Source organism: Arachis ipaensis, chromosome B02 (assembly GCF_000816755.2).
Source record: "Arachis ipaensis cultivar K30076 chromosome B02, Araip1.1, whole genome shotgun sequence".
NCBI classification, from domain to species: domain Eukaryota; kingdom Viridiplantae; phylum Streptophyta; class Magnoliopsida; order Fabales; family Fabaceae; genus Arachis; species Arachis ipaensis.
The window spans coordinates 30,711,880-30,737,462 of NC_029786.2; positions in this window are offsets into that span (position 1 = coordinate 30,711,880).

Consider the following 25,583-nt stretch of genomic DNA (forward strand, 5'->3'; position numbering starts at 1 on the left):
ACTTGTCCCTCACTTTACAAGTGCTGTATAAGAACTAGTTCTTTACTAAGCAACCTAGATGTTCCTTTGCCCAACAACAAGTAGAATATTTGGGTCATGTGATCACAGGGCTAACATAAGATCTAGAGTCCTACGACCTTACTAGGAGAAGATGCAACATATAAGCAAGTTAATGGATTAGAATGGAAACAAATTGAATGTGAGGAAAAGTTAGAAAAAATTTCAATGAAGTTGAAGTACAACAAATTTTAAAATTTCAAGATGCTCTTTGAGGAATCCAAAGATAGAGACATCAAAATAGATAAAAAAAAGTTTTTTGGCCAGCTAAATTCACACATACTAGATCTCTTATGCACAATGCTTTCTTTTGCTGGATGACAAAGAATGAGACCACCAATACAAGTTGTATAGGTAGCAACCACAAAACATGAAGAATTCTCCAAAGCACAATTGGTTAACTCTACAAAAACCTAATATTTTTTACAAGATAATCAAGCTTAGAAATATAGTAGAATCTACTAATTCTAATTCACCTTCTAAAAATGAATGTTGATGTAACATGCATTGAAGAAAGGTCAGAAGGAATATGATTGGTGGCATACGATTCATTGGGTCAAATTTTTGTGATAGCTATATGGAAGACAAAATCATCTTTCTAGGTACATGAAGCTAAAGCATTCACATGTCTCTTGGGCTTGATGAAAGTCCAATATTTTTTTTTTCTAATACTATATTAGAAAGTCATATAAGAGTAAGACCTAAAATTTCATAAAATTCACTATGACTATTTTTTGGCTATTTTATTTTTGATTGTTTACAATTAGTCTCTTGTTTGAGATCCTTAGCTTACTCTCTCATATAAAGAGAAGTGTTAATAGGATAGGTAATTTACTAATTAGCTTAGATAGCTCTTATCAATCGAAATGAGATGTGGATGCATGGAAGAAAAACTCTCATTTATAACCCAATTCTTTTGGATATCATTAGTCCTATTTGTGAATGAATTATTAACTATTTATATTGTCAAAAAATAAACAAATAAATAAATAAAGTTTTGGGAAAGGCGATACATATGCTCATCCCTCTTTATTTTAATTTAAATGATAAAATTTAAATACAACTTTAATACCAAAAATTATTTATTATATCGGTTTATTATTATTGGTGATGGGCATATGAGCTACCCAGTAGAGAATTGAATGTGGTTATGATGAGCTGTGTTTCTCGTACTCTACGTGTAAGAATCGGGATTTTTTACGTAAAACCGTTTTAATAAAATAATTTTAGTGTCCGGAATAGATTCAAAATTTAGAAGTTTTAATTTGAAAATAGAAAGGTGGAATTTGATTTCAGTGAATTTTTCTGAGTTGGAAAATGTATCTTTTTCAAAAAGTTTTTGTAAAAATGCATACTGACACTTAAGCTGGCAGTACTGGCTCTAGTCTATCCAGTACTGTGTATTTTGGAAAATAAGGTTTTGAAAAAATTGATTTATTATTTTGAAAGGATAAAAATAATTTAGAATTGAAAACCGGACGCTAATCTTAAAGGTTTTGGACCAAAGTGTGTCAAATAGACCAAAAATGTTAACGGGTTGGACCGGGCCCAAATCAGACTCAAGGCTCAACATATATAAGCTCATTAAATGAGCTTTCAGCTCATGTCCTCCCCAAAATAAGAGAGAGGCGCTGATGAGAAGAGAGAAGAGAGGAGTGGGGTTTCACTATTCACCTCCACCTTCCGGGAGCCATATCTTGAGCTACGGAGCTCCGATTGATGAGCTCTTCGTTTCTATCTATGTTTTTCTGGTAAGAGCTCGCAACCCAAGCACCAGTTTCCTGCCCTAACTTTCTGCGCATTTTTGGGTTTGGTTTTGAGCAAGTTTTGTGGTTTTACTTGTTTAGGTGATCTCTAGTAGTGGATAATTATTGGAAATTGTCCCAACCATCTTTGGACAAGGTAAGTTGCTTATAAACCCTTGTAGTATTGTATGATGTGGTTTCTAGGTTTTGATTTTGGTGATATATATGATGTTAGATTGAGTCTTGGTGTTTGTTGGAGTTGGTTGAGGCTTTGGATCAAGCTTGGTGGCTTCGTTTTGATGTTTGGTGCGTTTGAAAATCGGCCAAGGTATGATTTTGGTTTTCTTTATGTAATATGTAATGTTTTTGGAAACTTAGGCTAGTTGACCTTAAGATAGGATTGAATGTTTTGGGTGTATGTTTAATTGTATGTGATTTTGATGTGTGAGGATAACTTGTATGATGGTGATGATGATATAGAGTTTTGAGATGAGGAATATATGAATTTGATAATGATTGTGGTATTTAAGGATTATGAAGTTTGATGTTGGATATGTGATTTATTGTTGTTGATATGGTTGATGATTGATGATGGTTATTGATGTTGTTGGTAAATTGAAGGTGAGTGTTGAGATTATTGATAAATGATGTGGATTATGATGATTTGATGATTTTTGGAACATGTTGATAAATCATGATGTTGAAAGTGGTAAAGATGATTTGAGAGATTGAAATTGAAATGAAATGAGATTGATTTTGAAGTTTAGTATTGATTGAATTATGATTGAGGAAAGTGTTGGTGGAGGATTGACTTTGGTATCATATGTTTAAGGTTTGATGGTTGAGAATGGTAATATGTTATAAAGAGTAGATTATAATGGAAATTGGAGTTTGAAGTAGTTTTGGTTGGAAATGTTGGTAAGTTGAGGTTTTGAGACTTTTGGTAAAAGTTAGTTTTTGGTGAATTTTGTCTGATCATAACTTATGCCTCAGTTTTCAAAATTGGTTGAAATTTGTTTGAAATTGAAGCTTATTGAAAACTCTTCAAATCAATGTAAAGTTTGTAAAATTTGGATTTTGCGGAGAAAGTTATGATCATTCAAAGATTGGTGTCAAAATCTGAAATTCTGCAAAGTTGCAGAATTTTGTGATTTCTGGTATGTGCGCACGCACACCCCTGCGAATTTTTAAACCTGTGCACACGCACAGCCTTATGCGTACGCACACGCAGGAGAAGGCTTCCTGTTTTGAGCACTAGCACAGCTTGTGCACGCACATACCCAATGAGGTTTTACAACCTGTGCGCACGCATAGCCCTGTGCGCACGCACAAGTTGGGAAAGTAAATGCCTATGCGTACGCACACCTCTATACGTACGCACACATCTTAAAAATCTTTTGGGCGTGCGCACGCACACCTCTGTGTGTACGCACACGTTCTGTTTTATAACTTAAACTTTGTTTTTAAACTAATTCACTTTTCCAACAAGATTGTATACTTCTATGACACCATTTTAAGACTCTTGGGCTTATTTTTGGGCATTGGAACATGGAAAATGTCCTAGGAGGTTTGATTTGGTATTACTTTGAAAAGTTAGAAAACAGAGGCTTAGGTTTCTGGTGTACTGAGAATGGGTTTGGTGGATTGCGAAGGAAGAATGGTATATGAATTGAGAAATTAACGAACTAATGAGTTCGAAATGGAAAGTTATGAATTGATTATGGTTGTGATGAGTTGAAATTTGGAAAAGAATGATTATGGTTAATGGAATGAGTATGGGTGGAAGGGTGCTTTGAGCACTGGCCCCTGAGATTGAATTTGTGATTATGAAATATTTTGTTATCCGTCGTAGGGGCTGTGGCAGTCTCCCGCCTACGTTTGGATGTGAGAGTTGAAGCTGGGCTTCTCACTCATATTTCTCGCAACCAGAGGAAGGTGGTAGGGCACACTCCCTCGGAATATTTTCCTCTGAAAGGAGAAGGTGGTAGGGCACTGGTGCACGAATTGTAAATCACACCTTTCACAACTCGTACCACTAACCAGCAAGTGCACTGAGTCGTCCAAGTAATACCTTACGTGAGTAAGGGTCGATCCCACGGAGATTGTCGGATTGAAGCAAGCTATGGTTATCTTGTAACTCTTAGTCAGGATATCAATTATAATTATCAGTTGACTTGCAAATGAACAAAAGAGCATGGATTAAATACTTGTTATGCAGTAATGGAGAATATGTTGGAGTTTTGGAGATGCTTTGTCTTCTGAATCTCTGCTTCCCCCTGTCTTCTTCTTCACGCACGCAAGGTTCCTCCTATGCAAGCTGTGTGTTGGTGGATCACTGTTGTCAATGGCTACCATCCGTCCTCTCAGTGAAAATGGTCCAGGTGCACTGTCACTGCACGGCTAATCATCTGTCGGCTCTCACTCATGATGGAATAGGATCCATTGATCCTTTTGTGTTTGTCACTATGCCCAACCCTTGTGAGTTTGAAGCTCGTCACAGTCATTTAATCCCTGAATCCTACTCGGAATACCACAGACAAGGTTTAGACTTTCCGGATTCTCAAGAATGCTGCCAATGGATTCTAGCTTATACCACGAAGATTCTGATTAAGGAATCCAAGAGATACTCATTCAATCGAAGGTAGAACGGAGGTGGTTGTCAGGCACACGTTCATAGGTTGAGAATGGTGATGAGTGTCACAGATCATCACATCCATCATATTGAAGTACGAATGAACATCTTAGATAGAAACAAGCGTGTTTGAATAGAAAACAGAAATAATTGCATTAATTCATCGAGACACAGCAGAGCTCCTCACCCCCAACAATGGAGTTTAGAGACTCATGCCGTCAAAGAGTACAAAGTTCAGATCTAAAAATGTCATGAGATCCAAAATAAATCTCTAAAAGTTGTTTAAATACTAAACTAGTAACCTAGGTTTACAGAAAATAAGTAAACTATGATAGATAGTGCAGAAATCTACTTCTGGGGCCCACTTGGTGTGTGCTGGGGCTGAGACTTGAGCTTTACACGTGCCTAGACTGTTTCTAGAGTTAAACGCCAGGTTGTAACCTGTTTCTGGCATTTAACTCTAATTTGTAACCTGTTTCTGGCGTTTAACGCCAGAATGCAACATGGAACTGGCGTTGAACGCCAGTTTACGTTATCTATCCTTGAACAAAGTATGAACTATTATATATTGCTAAAAAGCCCTAGATGTCTACTTTCCAAAGCAATTGAGATCGCACCAATTGCACTTCTGTAGCTCCAAAAAATCCATTCCGAGTGCAGGGAGGTCAGAATCCAACAGCATCAGCAGTCCTTTTTCAGCCTGAATCAGATTTTTGCTCAGCTCCCTCAATTTCAGCCAGAAAATACCTGAAATTATAGAAAAATACACAAACTCATAGTAAGGTCCAGAAATATGAATTTTTCCTAGAAACTAATAAAAATATACTAAAAACTAACTAAAACATACTAAAAACTACATAAAATTAACCCCAAAAAGCGTATAAAATATCCGCTCATCAGGCACTCATCCCTCGGAATTATTCCTCCTGAAAATGCGATTTCTCTCTGATTGCAAGGTGGTAAGGCACTAACCTACAGAATCATGCAGCAACCAGAGGAAGGTGGTAGGGCACGCTCCCTCGAAATGTTTTCCTCTGAAAGGAGAAGGTGGTAGGGCACTCATCCCTCGAAATTATTCCTCCTTATGCGCAATAGAGAGACTAATCTGGGAGTTGTCGACCGGATTTTCTGTCGGGTTTGACACAATAACCGACATGTGATATCACAGCCAATAGGACTATTTATTCAAAATTGTATTTTTAGAGATTTTTATATTAAAATGGGCAATTTCTTTCTTATAACGTAAAGTTTTAGTAATTGAAAAATAATGAGAATTTTATATGCATTAATATAAATATTTAGATTTTGAACCTTATTTTATGAATAAAAGAAAATTAATTTGATTATCTCTAATTCTTGGATTAGATTCTTTATTTGAAAATAATTTATAAATTTATAAATAAATAGTATTTTTATATATAATTATTGTTGGATTAAAATTAGTTTTCAATTACTATATTATCCCTATTTTTATTTAAAATTATCAACCCATCCTTATCCCTTTTTTTCAAATCAAAACCTTAACCCTAACCCTAACACACCCACACACTCACCCACTTCCTCCCAACAGCTGCCACCCCCTATTTTCTTTCACACACAAATGCTAAAAAAAAAGGAGAGACAAGCGAGGAAGAAGAAGGGAAGAGAGGAAGGGGGTTGTCCCGCCATCACTGCCGCTAGCCTGGAGCTCGCCGTTCGTGTCTCATCGCCACCGCTAGAGGGTCACCGTTGCCGAGCTACACGTTGTTGTCATCGTCAGATCCACGTTGTGCCGCCGTCGACGTTGTTCAGAGAGGGAGGAAGCACTATGACGAGGAGAGGAAGCTGCTGCCACAATCGTTGTTGGGCTCGTTGACGTTAGGATTTTTGCCATTAAAGAATTTTATAAAAACAGTCGCGTTGTAGATATAGTCTCTAAACCAACAGAAATCCCTTCGTGCAAACGTTTTGGTTGTCACAAGTAACAAACCCCTAAATAAATTGATAACCGAAGTATTCAAACCTCGGGTCGTCTTCTCAAGGAACTGCAGGGAAGTATGCTCTTATTATTGGTTATGGAGATTGTAAATTGGGGTTTTGAGAATGAGGAGCAAGTAATTTAAGTGGCAATTAAAGTAAATGAAGAACAAGTAATTTAAATAGAAAGTGAAATAAATAAATGACTGTAAATAAACTTTTGGCAAGGTATGAGAAATTAGAGGTCCTATCCTGGCTATCCTTATCAATGATGATAATAATTGAATCTTAATTCCACTTTGTTAGCCTTTACTAAGATAAATGAAGGTCAAGGGATTAATTGGATTGATCTTCGGATCCTGTTTTATTTTCTAAGAAAAGATTGGGATTCTTGAAGCTCAATTCAACTAACAAAGATAACAATTATCAAGCATGTTGAGTTTGATAACTCCTGAGTTACTGATTTCTTAACCAAAACCAAAAGAAGAAAAGTAAATCCACTGGAATAAGAATGTCTTCAGATTGGGAATAATTGTAACTAATAAATAAAAGAAAGCAATATTAACTGAAATACCTCAAATAACATTAATCCAAAATAATAATCTGTAACATGGAAGAATTCATAAATTAAATTGCAAAAGTAAATAAAAGGAACATTGAACCTGGGATTGAGAGTCACTTCTAAAACTAAGAGAAATCTTAAATCCTAATCCTAAGAGAGAGGAGGGAACCTCTCTCTCTAAAAACTACATCTACTCCTAAAGTTGTGAATGTGAAAGCTTGATTATGAATGGATGCATTCCCCCACTTTATAGCCTCTATTCTGTATTTTCTGGGCCGAGAACTGGGTCAGAAACAGCCCAGAAATCGCCGGAGAAGAAATCTGCCATGCTGGTTTTTCGTCACTGCGACGCGTCCGCATGGAGCACGCGGTCAAGTCGTCTAGGGTCAGGGCAACTATGGTATATTATATATCAAATCGAAGCCCCAGACGTTAGCTTTCCAACGCAACTAGAACCGCGTCGTTTGGACCTCTGTAGCTCAAGTTATGACTGTTTTAGTGCGAGAGGGTCAGGCTAACAGCTTTGCAGTTCCTTCAACTTCTTGTTTTCCTTCTACTTTTGCATGCTTCCTTTCCATCCTCCAAGCCATTCCTGCCCTGTAATCTCTAAAAACACTTAACACACATATCAAGGCATCGAATGGTGATAAGGGGAAATTAATTTTTGGTAATTAAAAGGCTCGGAAAGCAAGTTTCCAATTATAGAATAAAATTAGGAAGGAAATATTAAAACCATGCAAATATTATGAATAAGTGGGTAAAGAGTTGATAAAATCCACTCAATTGAGCACAAGATAAACTATAAAATAGTGGTTTATCAACCTCCCCATACTTAAACACTAGCATGTCCTCATGCTAAGCTCAAGAGAAGCTATAAAGATGAAGAGGAATGGTAGAATGTATGAAATGCAACTTATCTATATGAATGCAACTACATGCAAAATGTTTCTACCTACTTGGTTAAAAATAAATAAATTCTCCAAGACAAATATAAATCAGATTCCACTAATTCAAATCATACAAAATAAGGTACAAGTAAACTTGTAAGAAGATAGCTCATGAAAGCAGGGAACATAGAATTTAGCACTGAACCCTTACTGGTAGTGTATATCACTCTAACTCTCAAGTGTCTAGGGTCAATCACTCTACTCTTCTCTAGTCATGCTTTCTAAAATTTGTTCTTCACCTAACCAATCAACAAATATTTAGTATACCAATGCAAACATCATGAGGTCTTTTCAAGGTTGTAATGGGGCTAAGGTAAGGGTGAGGGTATATATATGGTTAAGTGAGTTATAAATTGAATCTTTAATTAACCTAAGCTTTCACCTAACATACATATACTCTATATAATTCTAATTCATGCCTAGCTACCCAAAATTCTCACTTTTGTATTACATGCTCATGTATCAATTTTTCTTTAATTTTATCACATATGCATTGATCTTTTATTAACTTAACATTGGGGTTTTGTCCCCTTATTTATTTATTTATATTATATATTTTTTCTCTTTTTCTTTTTCTCTTTTTTTAGAGAGACATAAAAACTAGAATAACATATCAATGCGTATGGAATTTTTAATTTTCTGTTTTACATGAGTAGGTACCCAAATTCCAGATATTTTATCAAATTAAAAATATAACACATTCCCTTATTAACCCATGTTCCCACAATTTCCCCACACTTAATTGATGCACAATCTCTATCTTAAGCTAACCAAAGATTCAATTGGGGTTTTTAATTTGTTTTTCTGCTTAAGGCTAGTGATGTGGTAAAATATAGAATAAATGAGATTAAAAAGGCTCAAGGTGGCAAACAAAGATGATTGAAAGGGTAGGCTTATTTGGGATAAGTGAGCTAAACAAGTAATGGCCTCAATCATATGCAAGCATGTAAATACACTAAATATTGGACATATAGAATGGAACAAAGCAAAGATTACAATCATAGGGAAGAAAACACACAAGAATAAAATATTTATGGCTAAATAATGTAACCATATAAATAAGCTCAAAATCTCACAGGTTGTGTGTTCTTTGGCTCAAAAACCATGTTCCAAATATAACTTCAAACAAATTTAACACAAAGAAATTTTGATTTTAAATTAGTGAAAATTTTCAAAAATAGGATCTTAAAAAAGAAAATTATTATTTTAACCAAGCAGTGGCTAAAATGCAAAAAATCAAACAATCATGCAGTGAAACATGCAAATGTAACAATGTACTAAATAAAATTTTGGTGTTGAGAAGAAAATAGCTAACCCATGGAGATCGGTATCGACCTCCCCACACTTAAAGATTGCACCGTCCTCGGTGCATACTGATATGTGCAGGTGGATGGGTTGTTCCAACTGATGCTTTTCTCATCAAGGAATGTGCGTAGGAACTTGTGTGTCTCTCCCATGCAAACGTCTTCCGGTTCTCTTCCTGCTGGCCATCCTGAAAGAAAAAGGGAAGGAAAGTAACCCAAAAATAAAGATAAAATAAAATATGGTTTGGTTAATGCCAAATAATGAGGGTCTCAATTGCATGGTAGCTACAACATGCAAGTGAGAAAATAATAGAAGCACATGGCATACTAGTGGTGCAAAATTTTGCAACAATGAGGGAGTGTGGGTAAGGAGAGGTAATGTAAATTCATGTCAATACAAAATTGATGCAGGTATAAAAGATTGGTATTGTTTTAAATAATATTACCTAACCAGAATAAAACAAGTCTCTAAGCACCCAAATAATTGAAGAGAAGATGCAACAGTTAAATAAGAAAATTTTAACACCAAAGGAAAAATAATTAATTTAGAAAAGAAAATAAACATATGCACAAAATTAAAATGTAATGAATGAAATATGCAAATAAATTAAGTAAAATAAAATGAAAGATAAGAAGAATGAGAAGGGAAAGAAGTGAGGAAAAAGAAAGTAAGAAGGAGAGAGAAAGAAGAGAAGATAGAAGAAATTAGGAGTAGAGAAGAAAAGATAAGATAATTGGCACTAATCTGGATAAGTTGTGCGGCGCAGGCGACGCGGTCGCGTGGGTGATGCGGTCGCGTGGTGTGTGATAAGGTTGGGTGATGCGGACGCGTGGGGCACGCGATCGCGTGACTCGATTTGTGTTAGTGGCGCGAGTGCAGCCTCGCGGTCGCACAACTCTCTGTTCAAAACTTAGTATTGCCAAAATCCAGGGTGACGCGGTCGCGTGGTTGACGCGATCGCGTGAATGGCCATTTTCTGAAAACGACGCAGCCGCGTGGGGCACGCGTTCGCGTGGTAGGGCTTGGGCTTCCAGCACGAGTCCAGCCCCATTCCAGCACAACTTTCGGCCATGTATCCTTTTCACGTCGAATTTCAGGTCACACGGCCGCGTGGGTGATGCGGTCGCGTGGGAGCCATTTTTCCCACATGATGCGGACGCGTCAGCAACGCTGCAGCGTCGCGTGCGTGCTTCTCTTTTTTTTTTTTATAATGCAGTATGCAAAATGCAAAATGATATGGATGTTATGAGTAATTCCAGGTTCAATGAAATAAAATAAAATAAAACTCAAAAACAAACAAAACAGACTAGAATTAAAACTGAAAAAGGGACGATCATACCATGGTGGGTTGTCTCCCACCTAGCACTTTAAGTTAAAGTCCTTAAGTTGGACATTTGATGAGCTTCCTATTATGGTGGCTTATGCTTGTATTCATCCAGGAATCTCCACCAATGTTTATAATTCCAATGGCCTCCGGGATCCCAAACTAAGCGCAGAGAGCCTTCAAGTAAGTTAAAGCAAGTGACAAGGCCCCAAGAGTGCTGATTTCTAGATTGAATTCCGGGGTCCCAGACCTTGCCTTTGCACCCATCTTCTTGTTGATCATCATTTTTCCAATTAGGTGGTGAACAATCGGAATTCTCACTAAAGCGGCCAAACAACTTCCTAGACCCATGCAGTTGAGCTTTACACCAACCTTTGCGTTTAAACTTAAAGCTTCCAACCATAATGAACCTTGCAGGATAATTCTTACCACTGAGCATCTTTCTCTTACTCTTTATGCCACAAAGAGCTCTAAGTTGACCATCCGTCTCCAATAGTCCATATTCAAGTGGAATTAGAAAGCTAAGGGATATGAATTTTATCCACTTGAATGTTGTGAAGGATGATGGCAACTTAGGGGGAGGGGTCTCCAATAACTTTGGCAAGGTGATTTCAAGCTTCACTTCCTTGTGCTCTTTGACAACTTCCACCTCTTTGCAAACTTCTTTAATTTCAACCTCTTCCTCTTGGTAGCTTTCTTTCAATTCAATCTCTTCTTCATTACTTACCAAGGGCATGGAAGGCTGTGCTTCTTCTTCTTGGATCTCCATCTCTTGATCAACCTCTACAAAGTCTTCAACCATGATCTGCCTTGGAGGTTGTACGCTCTCCTCAACATCAACATCAACATCAAACACCGTAGAAGGAGGCTCTGTGACTGGACTTTCCAATGGAGGTACAGCATCTCTTAAGTCTGCAACCACTTCTTCCTTTTTAATAATTGCTGCTTTGTCCAGTTGTTTAAGTATAAAATCGTACTCATCCTCGATGATTTTCTTTCCATGACAACTCCTTTCAACTACTATTTCATCTTCAAGGGTCTCTCCTACCTTTACCCGTAGGGGCTCCTCTAGCTCTTTATGAAGTATGGATTCGCGAAGATGATTCCTTCTTTCCTGTTCCATATCAATAGCATAATTGGGATCATCTTGCTCTTGGATTGATGGATGTAGGTGATCTTCCATGGATGGTGGTGATGGGATGAAAAGATCATTCTGTGGTTGAAAAGGAAGTGCACTAGAGCTTGAGGGTTGAATATTGGAGGTAGAGGGTTGGTTCATGCGGGATATAAGATTTTGGAGTGTAGAGGTGAGACCAATGATGTTAGAGATGAGTGTATTGTTATCCAATAGAGGTTGGGGTGGATCTATGTATGGCTCATTCGGTTCATATGGTGGTTGGTATGGTGGATGTGGGTTAGGGTTATATGGAGGTGTTTGGTGGTAAGGGGCTTGTGAGTATGGTGGTCCAGAATTATTTTGAGGAGAGGGTTCATAGGCATATGGTGGTGGTTGTTGATAGTTCATTGGAGGTGGTTGTTGCCATGAGGGTTGATCAAATCCTTGTGGCTCCTCCCATCTTTGATTGTTCCAACCTTGATGCCTGTTCTCCTTGTAATTTCCTCTTCCTGCAACATAATTGTAACCAGACTCATAGCCAAAAGGGTGAGAGTTCATAGTAGCAAATAAAAATTAAAAACAAAAATAAAAACAGTTTTAAATTAAAAGGTTATTTAAATTTTGAATTTGAAAATTAAATTTTGAAATTTGAAAAATTTTTAAGATTGAATTTTGAAATTTGATTTTTAAATTTTGAATTTTTGAATTTAATAAGGAAAGAGAAAAACAATAAAATGACACCAAACTTAAAAATTTTTAGATCAAAACGAAGAAAACAACTAAGAACAACTTGAAGGTCAAGATGAACACGAATAACAACTTGAAGATCAAGATGAACACCAAAAATTTTTTTTTGAAAAATTTTTAATAATTAAATAAAACCAATAACCTCTTAATTTATGAAGAAAAAAGCAAAAATAAAAACAAAAATAAAAACAGATAAACAAGCGAAAAGCAAATATTTACAATAACCAATAATCAGGCACACATTTGCAATTCCCCGGCAATGGCGCCATTTTGACGTTAGGATTTTTGCCAGTAAAGAATTTTATAAAAACAGTCGCGTTGTAGATATAGTCTCTAAACCAATAGAAATCCCTTCGTACAAACATTTTGGTTGTCACAAGTAACAAACCCCTAAATAAATTGATAACAGAAGTATTCAAACCTCGGGTCGTCTTCTCAAGGAACTGCAGGGAAGTATGTTCTTATTATTGGTTATGGAGATTGTAAATTAGGGTTTTGAGAATGAGGAGCAAGTAATTTAAATTTCTTAACCAAAACCAAAAGAAGAAAAGTAAATCCACTGGAATAAGAATGTCTTCAGATTGGGAATAATTGTAACTAATAAATAAAAGAAAGCAATATTAACTGAAATACCTCAAATAACATTAATCCAAAATAATAATCTGTAACACGGAAGAATTCATAAATTAAATTGCAAAAGTAAATAAAAGGAACATTGAACCTGGGATTGAGAGTCACTTCTAAAACTAAGAGAAATCCTAAATCCTAATCCTAAGAGAGAGGAGGGAACCTCTCTCTCTAAAAACTACATCTACTCCTAAAATTGTGAATGTGAAAGCTTGATTATGAATGGATGCATTCCCCCACTTTATAGCTTCTATTCTGTATTTTCTGGGCCGAGAACTGGGTCAGAAACAGCCCAGAAATCGCCGGAGAAGAAATCTGCCACGTTGGTTTTTTGTCACTGCGACGCATCCGCATGGAGCACGCAGTCGCGTCACCTAGCGTCAAGGCAACTATGGAATATTATATATCAAATCAAAGCCCCAGACGTTAGCTTTCCAACGCAACTGGAACCGCGTCGTTTGGACCTCTGTAACTCAAGTTATGACTGTTTTAGTGCGAGAGGGTCAGGCTGACAGCTTTGCAGTTCCTTCAACTTCTTGTTTTCCTTCTACTTTTGCATGCTTCCTTTCCATCCTCCAAGCCATTCCTGCCCTATAATCTCTAAAAACACTTAACACACATATCAAGGCATCGAATGGTGATAAGGAGAAATTAATTTTTGGTAATTAAAAGGCTCGGGAAGCAAGTTTCCAATTATAGAATAAAATTAGGAAGGAAATATAAAATCATGCAAATATTATGAATAAGTGGGTAAAGAGTTGATAAAATCCACTCAATTGAGCACAAGATAAACCATAAAATTGTGGTTTATCACTCGTCGCTGGAGCCTCAGCTGTCACCGTCATTGCCGTAGCTTCATCATCGCCATCGCAGCTGTGGGTGTGGAGCTCGCGGAGGAGAAAGAAGTGTGATTGCCATAGAGAGGAGAGAATCGCGAGGAGGGAGCTGCTTCCGTCTTCGTCAAGGGCCACCGTTGCCGCCATTTTTGTGGGTTGGAGTTCACCGCTGGGCTACTGCACCATCTCCGAGCAGTTGGCCGCCGTCGGTGTTGACCGGAGCAACCACCACAGCTGTTCTGCCTCGCATTCACTTTCTGTCATTTCCGTCAGGTTCTCACCTTGCCAGTGAGGGCCGTCGGATTTGTAGCTGCTCTATCTTTTGTTTTTCTCTTGATACAGTAAGTTGTTTTGCTTCAAAAATCCCTTTTATTGCTATTTTCTATTATATGTTGCTGAGGTTTTGCGGCTTTATTACCATAGGGTTGAGTTTCGGTTCTTGCATGTTGCGTTTGAAGTTGTTGTTGTTGTTGCAGAAGTAGTAGGGAGCTGTGGTTGTGACTGCCGCTGTTACAGGTCGGTAAAAAGGGATTTTGACGGGTTTTATAGCTCTCGGGTTTCAACTATTCGAGGTAGGAATTTTTTCTTAAAACTATTTTATTATCAAGAATTGTTACAAGTCGATATTGTCATAAAAAATATATTTTTATGATTCTGTGAGTCTTATGGATTGAACTGAGTTGCTCTGGATGAATGTAATTGTTTGCTTGGTTGATTTATTGACTATTTGAGAAGGTTGGGTATTCTGGTTTGTTGGTTGACTTTGTTGATTTGGTTTTCTTGGTTTTTGGAGTTGATTGAATATTGGAAATAATTTGATATTGGAAATGATTTAAGGTTGGAAATAATTTTGATATTAGAATTGGTTTGATTTATTGAAAATGATTTGAGAAGAGTTTGAGAAATGATTTGGTTGGGACCCAAGATGGGTGATAAAGTCTGAATTTTAGGGGAGGCCGAAATTTTTATGAGAACTTTGGAAGTTTTATTTTGGTTAATTTGATTGAAGAATTGTTTTATTTGATTTTGATTCAACTAAAGAAAAGTGTTATGATTTAAGAATTTTAATGAATTTAAAGGAAAATGAGTGTCGTTTGATTATTTTATCAAAAGAGATATGTCTTGAGTACTTTTAAAGATTTTAGAGTAATTAAAGTAATGGGTTTAAGGATAAGTGCTTTTGGGATTTTTAATTAGAATTTAAGAATTATTTTAATTGATTTTGATTAACTAAGGAAAGGATTGTGTGTTTGGGGTGTTTTTAATGAATTTTGAAGTAATTGTTCCAAAATAAGTGATTTTTGTTTCAATTGAGATTTCGATTAGGAAGAATGGTTTTGAATATTTTTGGGACGAGTTTTTAAACTTAAAGGTAGCTTTGGGAAAATTGGTTAAACAAAATGAGTTTTATTCGATTAAGTTTAATTAAAGAGCTTACATTTTGAAAGATTTTAGTGAATTTAAAACATTTAGATTCGATTGACGAAATGGAATGATTTTTGAGACTTTGGAATGGCCTGAAATTTGAGAATGGAGTCGAAATCAGTTTTGATTCTGATTGGCTTATGCTTGATCGTGATTATGTTAATGATGAGATTATGATTGACGTTGTGAGGACAGTGGCTTTGTCCTACTCACGTAAAGGCAAGTTGAGATTAAGGATGCTCTCTCTTGCCGTGATAGACAAGCTGAGGTTGAGGATTCTCTCTTGGAAGGTTGAGGATTCCCTTAATGTAGAGAGACGATATTCGGATTAGCTACCGGGTATGTCAGGTTCTGGCAGTTTAACTGACACGTGAGCTGATGGCCAGTAGGGTCGGTATGTATCATACTGCATTTGTTTGCTATTGTTTGGGTGTGATTAAGTGTTATGGTTGCCTATCTGATGAATTCTGTCTAACTTTTAACTGTGGTACTTACTGTAACTATTTTCGGATTATGTTTACCTTGTATTGTTTGTGCCTATGATTGGTTCTAGTTTGAAACTGAGTATTGGTAAATGAATTGATGCTTTTGATAATAGTGTGGTTGATTATGTTTGGGGTGGAGGCCAAGATTTGATTATATGTTGGCCAGAGGCTGAGATTTGATTATATGATGAGCTGGAAGCCGAGATTTGATTATATGTTGGGTCGGAGGCCGGGATTTGATTATAATTGGGCCGGAGGCTGTGATTGGTAAGTTTGGTTGGCTTGATTATGGAAAGGTAATTGATTTGGAATTCTTATAAATATGACGAGAATGTTAATTTTGGATAAGCAAATGTCGTACATTTAAAAATATTCATAAGACACACGAAGATCACTATTTTTGAAATCTATTCTTCTTTTTTATACGTATTCTTTTATGACAATTCTTATACCATATACTGAGAACCTGCGAGGACGATGTTCTCACCCCGTACAGGCTTATCTTTTCAAGAAACGGATGAAGAATCTCAAGAAGAGTTTATCGCGTTTTTGCTTATACGATATTGTTGTATTAGCTTAGTTATTATTTTTTCTCGCCTTTAATATTATATTTTTATATAAAAGGATAGGAGTTGACATTGTAATGGTTGTAAGTTGTTTGTTTAAAGGACTTTTATTATTATGTATATACATATAAAAGTATCGAGATTGGTTTGTATGTATGTATTTATGTTTTCAAGAAAAAGTATTTCCAGTTTTTCAAAAGAAAAGTTGATACGATTTCAAGTTAAAGGCTCCTATCTTATTACTAAATATATGAAAGTCATAGTAATATACACGCTATCAGAGTGGCACAGCCGGAAGCGTGACATTCTGATATTAAGGATGTTACAACGCGTGTGAAGATCTCCTGATACCTCTCTCAAGTCTCATTCAACTCCTGAGCCTATTCGTGAAGGTTCCGGGTGAGCTCATGCACCTGCAGCCTCAAATTAATGCCTTTCTCAAGATCGAAGGCTCGACAGGTGGCAGAGGCAGACGATAGCCTCAATGTGGACGTGTGGAGGCTGCTGCCAAAGAACGACCACAGCATGTATATGTGGTTTTTGTGCGGCGCCTTGCGCCAAACCACATTGGGATTGATGACTAAAGCAGCAGAGCCACTAGCGTCCTCCCCACTTTGCTGAGATTGCTGAGTTGCGGTCTCCCCATTGGGATCAATGATTGTAACACATGTTATTATTTTTTGGACAACAGCTATATAGTTAATTGAAAATTTTATCTCATAAGATCAGATGTTTACTCACATAATGATCCGCAGACCGCTGATCAGCAAATCTCTCTTTGTTCTCCTTCAAAGTGTGGGTGTACTTGAAGGTATCCGCCAATGTTGCATCGTGATCCAATGACTTTGACTACACATGTTGCATTGAAATAATATGTTAGGATGCCTACTAATGATGTGTCAAAGAATATAACTAAGTTAATAACAAAATTAAAGAAGCTACATACCAGCATGGCCTTAAACTTCATGGAGGTCGCTTAGCTGTTGGTATATTTGGACGACTTGACCGATGCCTTGTTAGCTCTATTTGTGAGACGTCGATGGCTGAACCCCTCATCGGTTTTCCAGTGAACGTACATAGCCTTTTTTATTTCCGGGCGGAGCTAGGAAGTCAGGTGGTTGTGTAACATCCCGGTTTTTGCGTTAGATTCGTGTATGTGAGTTTTACGTTTTGTTCGCGTAATGATGAGCGGATAATTTATACGCTTTTTGACATTGTTTTTAGGTAGTTTTCAGTATATTTTACTTACTTTTTATTATATTTTTATTAGTTTTTAAATAAAAATCACATTTCTGGACTTTACTATGAGTTTGTGTGTTTTTCTGTGATTTCAGGTATTTTTTGGCTGAAATTGAGGGACTTGAGCAAAAATCTGATTCAGAGGCTGAAAAAGGACCGTAGATGCTGTTGGATTCTGACCTCCCTGCACTCGAAATGGATTTTCTGGAGCTACAGAAGCCCAATTGGCGCGCTCTCAATTGCGTTGGAAAGTAGACATCCTGGACTTTCCAGAAATGTATAATAGTCCATACTTTGCTCGAGATTTGATAACGCAAACTGGCGTTTAAACGCCAACTTTCCACTCCATTCTGGCGTTAAACGCCAGAACTGGCATAAAAGCTGGAGTTAAACGCCCAAACTGGCACCAAAGCTGGCGTTTAACTCCAAGAAGAGTCTCTACATGTGAAAACTTCAATGCTCAGTCCAAACACACACCAAGTGGGCCCGGAAGTAGATTTCTGCATCATTCACTAAGATATTCATTCGCATACAAGAACATGATGAATGTGATGATTGTGTGACACTCATCACCATTCTCACTTATGAACGTGTGTCTGACAACCACTTCCGTTCTACATGAAAACAAGCTTGAATGTGTATATCTTGGATTTCTAATCTAAGATTAAAATTGGCAGTCATTCTTGAGATCCGAAAAGTCTAAACCTTGTCTGTGGTATTCTGAGTAGGATCTGGAATGGGATGACTGTGACGAGCTTCAAACTCGCGAGTGTTGGGCATAGTGACAAACGCAAAAGGATCAATGGATCCTATTCCAACATGAGTGAGAACCGACAGATGATTAGTCGTGCGGTGACAGCACATTTGGACCATTTTCACTGAGAGGACGGACGGTAGCCATTGACAACAGTGATCCCCCAACATACAGCTTGCCATGGAAGGGAGTATGAATGATTGGATGAAGGCAATAGGAAAGCAGAGGTTCAGAAGGAACAAAGCATCTTCATATGCTTATCTGAAATCCCACCAATGAATTACATAAGTGCTTCTATCTTATTTTCTATTTTAATTATATTTTAATTATCAAAATCCCATAACCATTTGAATCTGCCTGACTGAGATTTACAAGGATGACCACAGATTGCTTCAAGCCGACAATCTCCGTGGGATCGACCCTTACTCACGTAAGGTATTACTTGGACGACCCAGTGCACTTGCTGGTCAGCTGCACAGAGTTGTGAAGAAGTGTGTGATCATGATTTCGTGTACTAAGTTTTTGGCGCCGTTGCCGGGGATTGTTCAAGTTTGGACAACTGACGGTTCATCTTGTTGCTCAGATTAGGTAAATTTATTTTAATTTTAAGCTTTTTGTTTTTACTTTTATTTTCGAAAAAAAATTTTCAAAAAAATAAATTATTATATATCTTCAGAATTTTTAAGAACGAATTCTAGAGTTTCATGATGATTTGTTGAAGTCTGGCTGGTTGTGAAACCATGTCTAAACTTTTGGACCGAGGTTTCAACTTATCATCACAAGAGCTTGTTGATTTCTATCAATCTTGCTGTTGAATGTAATGATCTGCTAAAGCTTGGCTAGCCATTGGCCATGTCTAGTGTTTTGGACCGGAGCTTTCATTGAAAGCTTGGTTGGCTAGAAAGCCATGTCTAATTCCTGGACCGGAGTTTTAGACTAACATTGCATGATTCCTGGAATTCTCATTAAAAATTTTGAATTCCTTATTTTCTCTTTCTCCAATTAATTTTCAAAAAATTACAAAAAAAAAAAATAAAATCATAAAAATAAAAAATAATGTGTGTTTCTTGTTTTAATCTAGTGTCTATTTTTAAGTTTGGTGTCCTGCATATTTTTAATTTTCTTGCATTTTTCGAATATATGCATTATGTTCTTCAATGATCTTCAAGTTGTTCTTGATGATTTTATTGGGTCTGATCTTTAAATTCTCTTGTTTTGTGTCTTTTGTTGTTTCTCGTGTGCATTCTCAATTTGTTAGTGTCTCTAATATGAAAATTTCTAAGTTTGGTGTCTTGCACGCATTGTTTATCTGATCTTAATTCCGCATGATTAGTTTTATTTTGTTGTTTTCCATCATTAAAAATTAAAAAAAATTTCAAAATTATGTCTTTCCAAGTCAATAATACAGAGAATTGAAGATTTAGAACATGCAGCAGAGAAATTACGGAGAAAAAGCTGGGCATTCAAAACGCCCAGTGAGGAAGGAAAACTGGCATTTAAATGCCAGCCAGGGTACCTGGCTGGGCGTTAAACGCCCAAAAGGGTAGTATTTTGGGCGTTAAACGCTAGAATGGATACCATTCTGGGCGTTTAACGCCAGGATGGCACAGGAGGGGAGATTTTGTTTTCAATTCAAATCTTTTTCAAATCTTCAAAATTCTTCAAAACCAAATCTTTTTCACATCATGTCTTTTTCAAATCACATTTTTTTCAATTTTCTTTTTTAATATTTTCGAAAATTTCAAAATGATTTTCAAAATTTTTTTCTTATTTCTTATTTTCAAAATTAATGCTAATATTTAATATGATTAATTCAAAATCTCAAGTTGTTACTTGCCTATTAAGAAAGGTTCAATTCTTAAATTTCAAAATCATATCTTTTAGTTTCTTGTTAGTCAAGTAATTAAACTTTAATTTTCAAAATTAATTCCTCTTAAATAATTTTCAATCATATCTTTTTGATTGCTAATTTCAAAATCTTTTTCAAAATCACTTAACCACTTTCTCACTTTTAATTTTCGAAAACCATCAATCAATTTTTCAAAATTCTTTTCAAAATTTTAGTTTTATTTAAAAATTTGTTTTCGAAAATTCTTCTCCCTCCTCACCTTTTTCTATTTAAAGACTAACACTCCTCCCCTATTAGCAATTCGAACACTCCTTCTCTATAAGTTCGAATTCTCCTCTCTACCTTATTCTTCTATTCTTCTTTTCCTCTGACACCTCAAGGAATCTCTATACTGTGACATAGAGGATTCCATACTTTCTTGTTCTCTTCTCTTTCATATGAGCAGGAGCAATGATAAGAACATTCTTGTTGAAGCTGATCCGGAACCTGAAAGGACTCTAAAGAGGAAGCTAAGAGAAGCTAAAGCACAACTCTCTGAAGAGGACCTGACAAAAATTTTTGAAAAAGAAGAAGACATGGCAGCCAAAAATAACAACAATGGTGGAGATGCAAGGAAGATGCTTGGTGACTTTATTGCACCCTCTTCTGACTTCTGTGGAAGGAGCATCTCAATTCCTGCAATTGGAGCAGACAACTTTGAGCTTAAGCCTCAATTAGTTTCTCTAATACAGCAGAATTGCAAGTATCATGGACTTCCATTGGAAGATCCTCATCAGTTTTTAGTTGAGTTCTTGCAAATCTGTAACACTGTTAAGACTCATGGGGTTGACCATGAGGTCTACAAACTTATGCTTTTTCCTTTTGCTGTAAGAGACAGAGCTAGGACATGGTTGGACTCACAACCTAAGGACAGCCTACACTCTTGGGAAAAGCTGGTCAATGCCTTCTTGGCAAAGTTCTTTCCACCTCAAAAATTGAGTAAGCTTAGAGTGGAAGTCCAAACTATCAGACAGAAGGAAGGCAAATCCCTCTATGAAGCTTGGGAAAGATACAAGCAATTGATCAGAAGGTGTCCTTCTGGTATGCTTTCAGAATGGAGCATCATATGCATATTCTATGATGGTCTGTCTGAACTGTCCAAGATGTCATTGGACAACTCTGCTGGTGGATCTCTTTATCTGAAGAAGATGCCTGAAGAAGCCCAGGAACTCATTGAAATGGTTACAAATAACCAATTCATGTACACTTCTGAAAGGAATCCTGTGAATAATGCGACAACTCAGAAGAAAGGAGTTCTTGAGATTGATACTCTGAATGCCATATTGTCTCAGAACAAAATATTGACTCAGCAAGTCAATATGATTTCTCAGAGTCTGTCTGGAATGCAAGCTGCATCAGGCAGTACTAAAGAAGCATCTTCTGAAGAAGAAGCTTATGATCCTGAGAACCCTGCAATGGAAGAGGTGAATTACATGGGAGAACCCTATGGAAATACCTATAATCTTTCATGGAGAAATCATCCAAATCTCTCATGGAAGGACCAACAGAAGCCTCAACAAGGCTTCAACAACAATAATGGTGGATGAAACAGGTTTAGCAATAGCAAGCCTTTTCCATCATCTTCTCAGCAACAGATAGAGAATTTTGAGCAGAGTCTCTCTAGCTTAGCAGCCATAGTCTCTGATCTATCTAAAACCACACTAAGTTTCATGACTGAAACAAGGTCCTCCATAAGAAATTTAGAGGCACAAGTGGGTCAGATGAATAAGAAAGTTACTGAACTCCCTCCTAGTACTCTCCCAGGCAATACAGAAGAGAATCACAAGAGAGAGTGCAATGCCATAAACATGTCCCACATGCCCGAACCTGTAGAGGAGGGAAAGGCAGTGATTTCCACTGAGGAAGACCTCAATGGGAGTCCACTGGCCTCCAAGGAGTTCTCTAATGAGGAACCAGAAGAATCTGAGGCTCAGATAGAGACCATAGAGATTCCATTGAACCTACTTCTGCCATTCATGAGCTCTGATGAGTATTCTTCCTCTGAAGAGGATGAAGATATTACTTAAGAGCAAGTTGCTAAGTACCTTGGAGCAATCATGAAGCTGAATGCCAAGTTATTTAGTAATGAGACTTGGGAGGATGAACCTCCATTGCTCATCAATGAACTGAATACCTTGGTTAGGCAGAAATTACCTCAGAAGAAACCGGACCCCAGAAAATTCTCAATATCTTGTACCATAGGCACCATGACCTTTGAGAAGGCTCTGTGTGACTTGGGGTCAAGTATAAACCTCATACCCTCTCTGTAATGGAGAAACTAGGGATCCTTGAGGTGCAAGCTGCAAGAATCTCACTAGAGATGGCAGACAATTCAAGGAAACAGGCTTATGGACTTGTAGAGGATGTCTTGGTGAAGGTTGAAGGCCTTTACATCTCTGCTGATTTCATAATACTGGAAACTGGGAAGAATATGGATGAATCCATCATCCTTGGCAGATCCTTCCTAGCCACAGCAAGAGCTGTGATTGATGTTGACAGAGGAGAGTTAGTCCTTCAAGTGAATGAGGACTACCTTGTGTTTAAGGCTCACGGATCTCCCTCTGTAACCATGGAGAGGAAGCATGAAAAGCTTCTCTCAAAGCAGAGTCAAACAGAGCCCCCACATTCAAACTCTAATTTTGGTGTTGGGAGGCCATCATCATGCTCTGAGTATCTGTGAGGCTCCATGAGAGCCCACTATCAAGCTATTGACATTAAAGAAGCACTTGTTGGGAGACAATCCAATTTTTATTTATCTATGTTAAATTTCTATTTTCTATTATTATTTTATGTTTTCTCTAGGTTGATGATCATGTGAAGTCACAAAAACAATTGAAAAAGCAAAAATAGAATGAGAAACAGCATTGAGAACAGCACACCCTGGAGGACGATCTTACTGGTGTTTAAATGCCAGTAAGGGTAGCAGAATGGGCATTAAACGCCCAGTCTGGCACCATTATGGGCGTTTAACACCAGAAAAGGGCACCAGACTGGCGTTTAACGCCATAAAGGGGCACAAAGCTGGCGTTTAACGCCAGAAAAGGGAGAAAAGCTGGCGTTTAACGCCAGAAAAGGGCAAAAAGATGGCGTTTAACGCCAGAAAGGGAAGAAAAGCTGGCATTAAACGCCAGAAATGAGCAGCAACCTGGCGTTTAACGCCAGGATTGGCACCCCTAGGGGCGTTTACACGCCAACATGGTGCAGGGATGAGAAATCCTTGACACCTCAGGATCTGTGGACCCCACAGGATCCCCACCTACCTCAACTATCTCTCTCTCTTCTTCACACCTTCCCATAACACCCTTCCCCAAATACCCCTTACCAATCACCTCCACTTCTCTTCCCCATCATCTCTTCACCAATCACCTCCACCCACTCTTCCTCAAAATCCCCACCCACCTCACAATTCAAATTCAAATACTTTCCCTCCCAAATCCAACCCCTAATACACGAACCATACCCTCTCTTTCCACTCCTATATAAACCCTTCTTCACCCCTTCATTTCCACATACCACAAACACTACTTCTCCCCCTTGGCCGAACCACTAGACCCCCTCAATCTCCTCTATTTCTTCTTCTTCTACTCCTTTCTTTCTTCTTTTTCTCGAGGACGAGAAAACCTTCTAAGTTTGGTGTGGTAAAAGCGTTGCTTTTTGTTTTTCCATAACCATTTATGGCACCTAAGGCCAGAGAAACCTTTCGAAAGAGGAAAGAGAAGGCAAAAGCTTCCACCGCTGAGTCATGGGAGATGGAGAGATTCATCTAAAAGGTCCATCAAGACCACTTCTATGAAGTTGTGGCCAAGAAGAAGGTGATCCCTGAGGTCCCTTTCAAGCTCAAAAAGAGTGAATACCCGGAGATCCGACATGAGATTCAAAGAAGAGGTTGGGAAATTCTCACCAACCCCATTCAACAAGTCAGGATATTAATGGTTCAAGAGTTCTATGCCAATGCATGGATCACCAAAAACCATGATCAAAGTATAAACCCAGACCCAAAGAATTGGCTTACAATGGTTCGGGGGAAATACTTAGATTTCAGTCCGGAAAATGTAAGGTTGGCATTCAACTTGCCCATGATGCATGGAGATACACGCCCCTACACTAGAAGGGTCAACTTTGATCAAAGGTTGGACCAAGTCCTTATGGACATTTGTGTGGAAGGCTCTCAATGGAAGAGAGACGCAAGAGGCAAGCCGGTTTAACTAAGAAGGCTTGACCTCAAGCTCGTGGCTAGAGGATGGTTGGAGTTCATCCAACGCTCAATCATTTCCACTAGGAAACGGTCTGAAGTTACTATAGACCGGGCTATCATGATCCATAGCATCATGAATGAAGAGGAAGTAGAAGTTCATGAGGTTATATCCCTAGAACTCTACAAGATGGCGGACAAGTCCTCTACTTTGGTAAGGTTGGCTTTCCCTCATATAATTTGTCACCTCTGCAATTCAGCTGGAATTGACATAGAGAAAGACATCCTCATTGAAGAAGACAAGCCCATCACTAAGAAAAGGATGGAGCAAGCAAGAGAGGCCACTCACGGACCTCAACAAGAGCATGAGGAAATTCCTCATCATGAAATTCCTGAGATGCCTCAAGGGATGCAATTCCCTCCACAAAATTATTGGGAGCAAATTAACACCTCCCTAGGAGAATTAAGTTCCAACATGGGACAATTAAGGGTGGAACACCAAGAGCATTCCATCCTCCTTCATGAAATCAGAGAAGACCAAAGAGCCATGAGGGGGAGCAACAAAGACAAGGAAGAGACATTGAGGAGGTCAAGCATTCCATTGGATCTTCAAGAGGAAGAACCAGCCGCCATCACTAAGGTGGACCCGTTCTTTAATTTTCTTTCTCTTATTTTTCTGTTTTTCAAAAATTATGCTTTATGCTCTATCTATGTTTGTGTCTTTATTACATGATCATTAGTGTCTATGTCTTAAAGCTATGAATGTCCTATGAATCCTTCACCCTCCTTAAATGAAAAATGTTTTATGAAAAAGAAAAAGAAGTACATGAATTTCAAATTTTAAAATAGTTTAATTATTTTGATGTGGTGGCAATACTTTTTGTTTTCAGAATGAATGCTTGAACAGTGCATATTTTTGAATTTGTTGTTTATGAATGTTAAAATTGTTGGCTCTTGAAAGAATGATGGAAAAGGACAAATGTTATTGATAATATGAAAAATCATAAAATTGATTCTTGAAGCAAGAAAAAGCAGTGAATAGAAAATCTTGCAGAAAAAAAAGAGGCGAAAAAAAAGGAAAAAGAAAGAAAAAGAAAGAGCAAGCAGAAAAAGCCAATAGCCCTTTAAACCAAAAGGCAAGGGTAAAATAAAAAGGATCCAAGGCTTTGAGCATCAGTG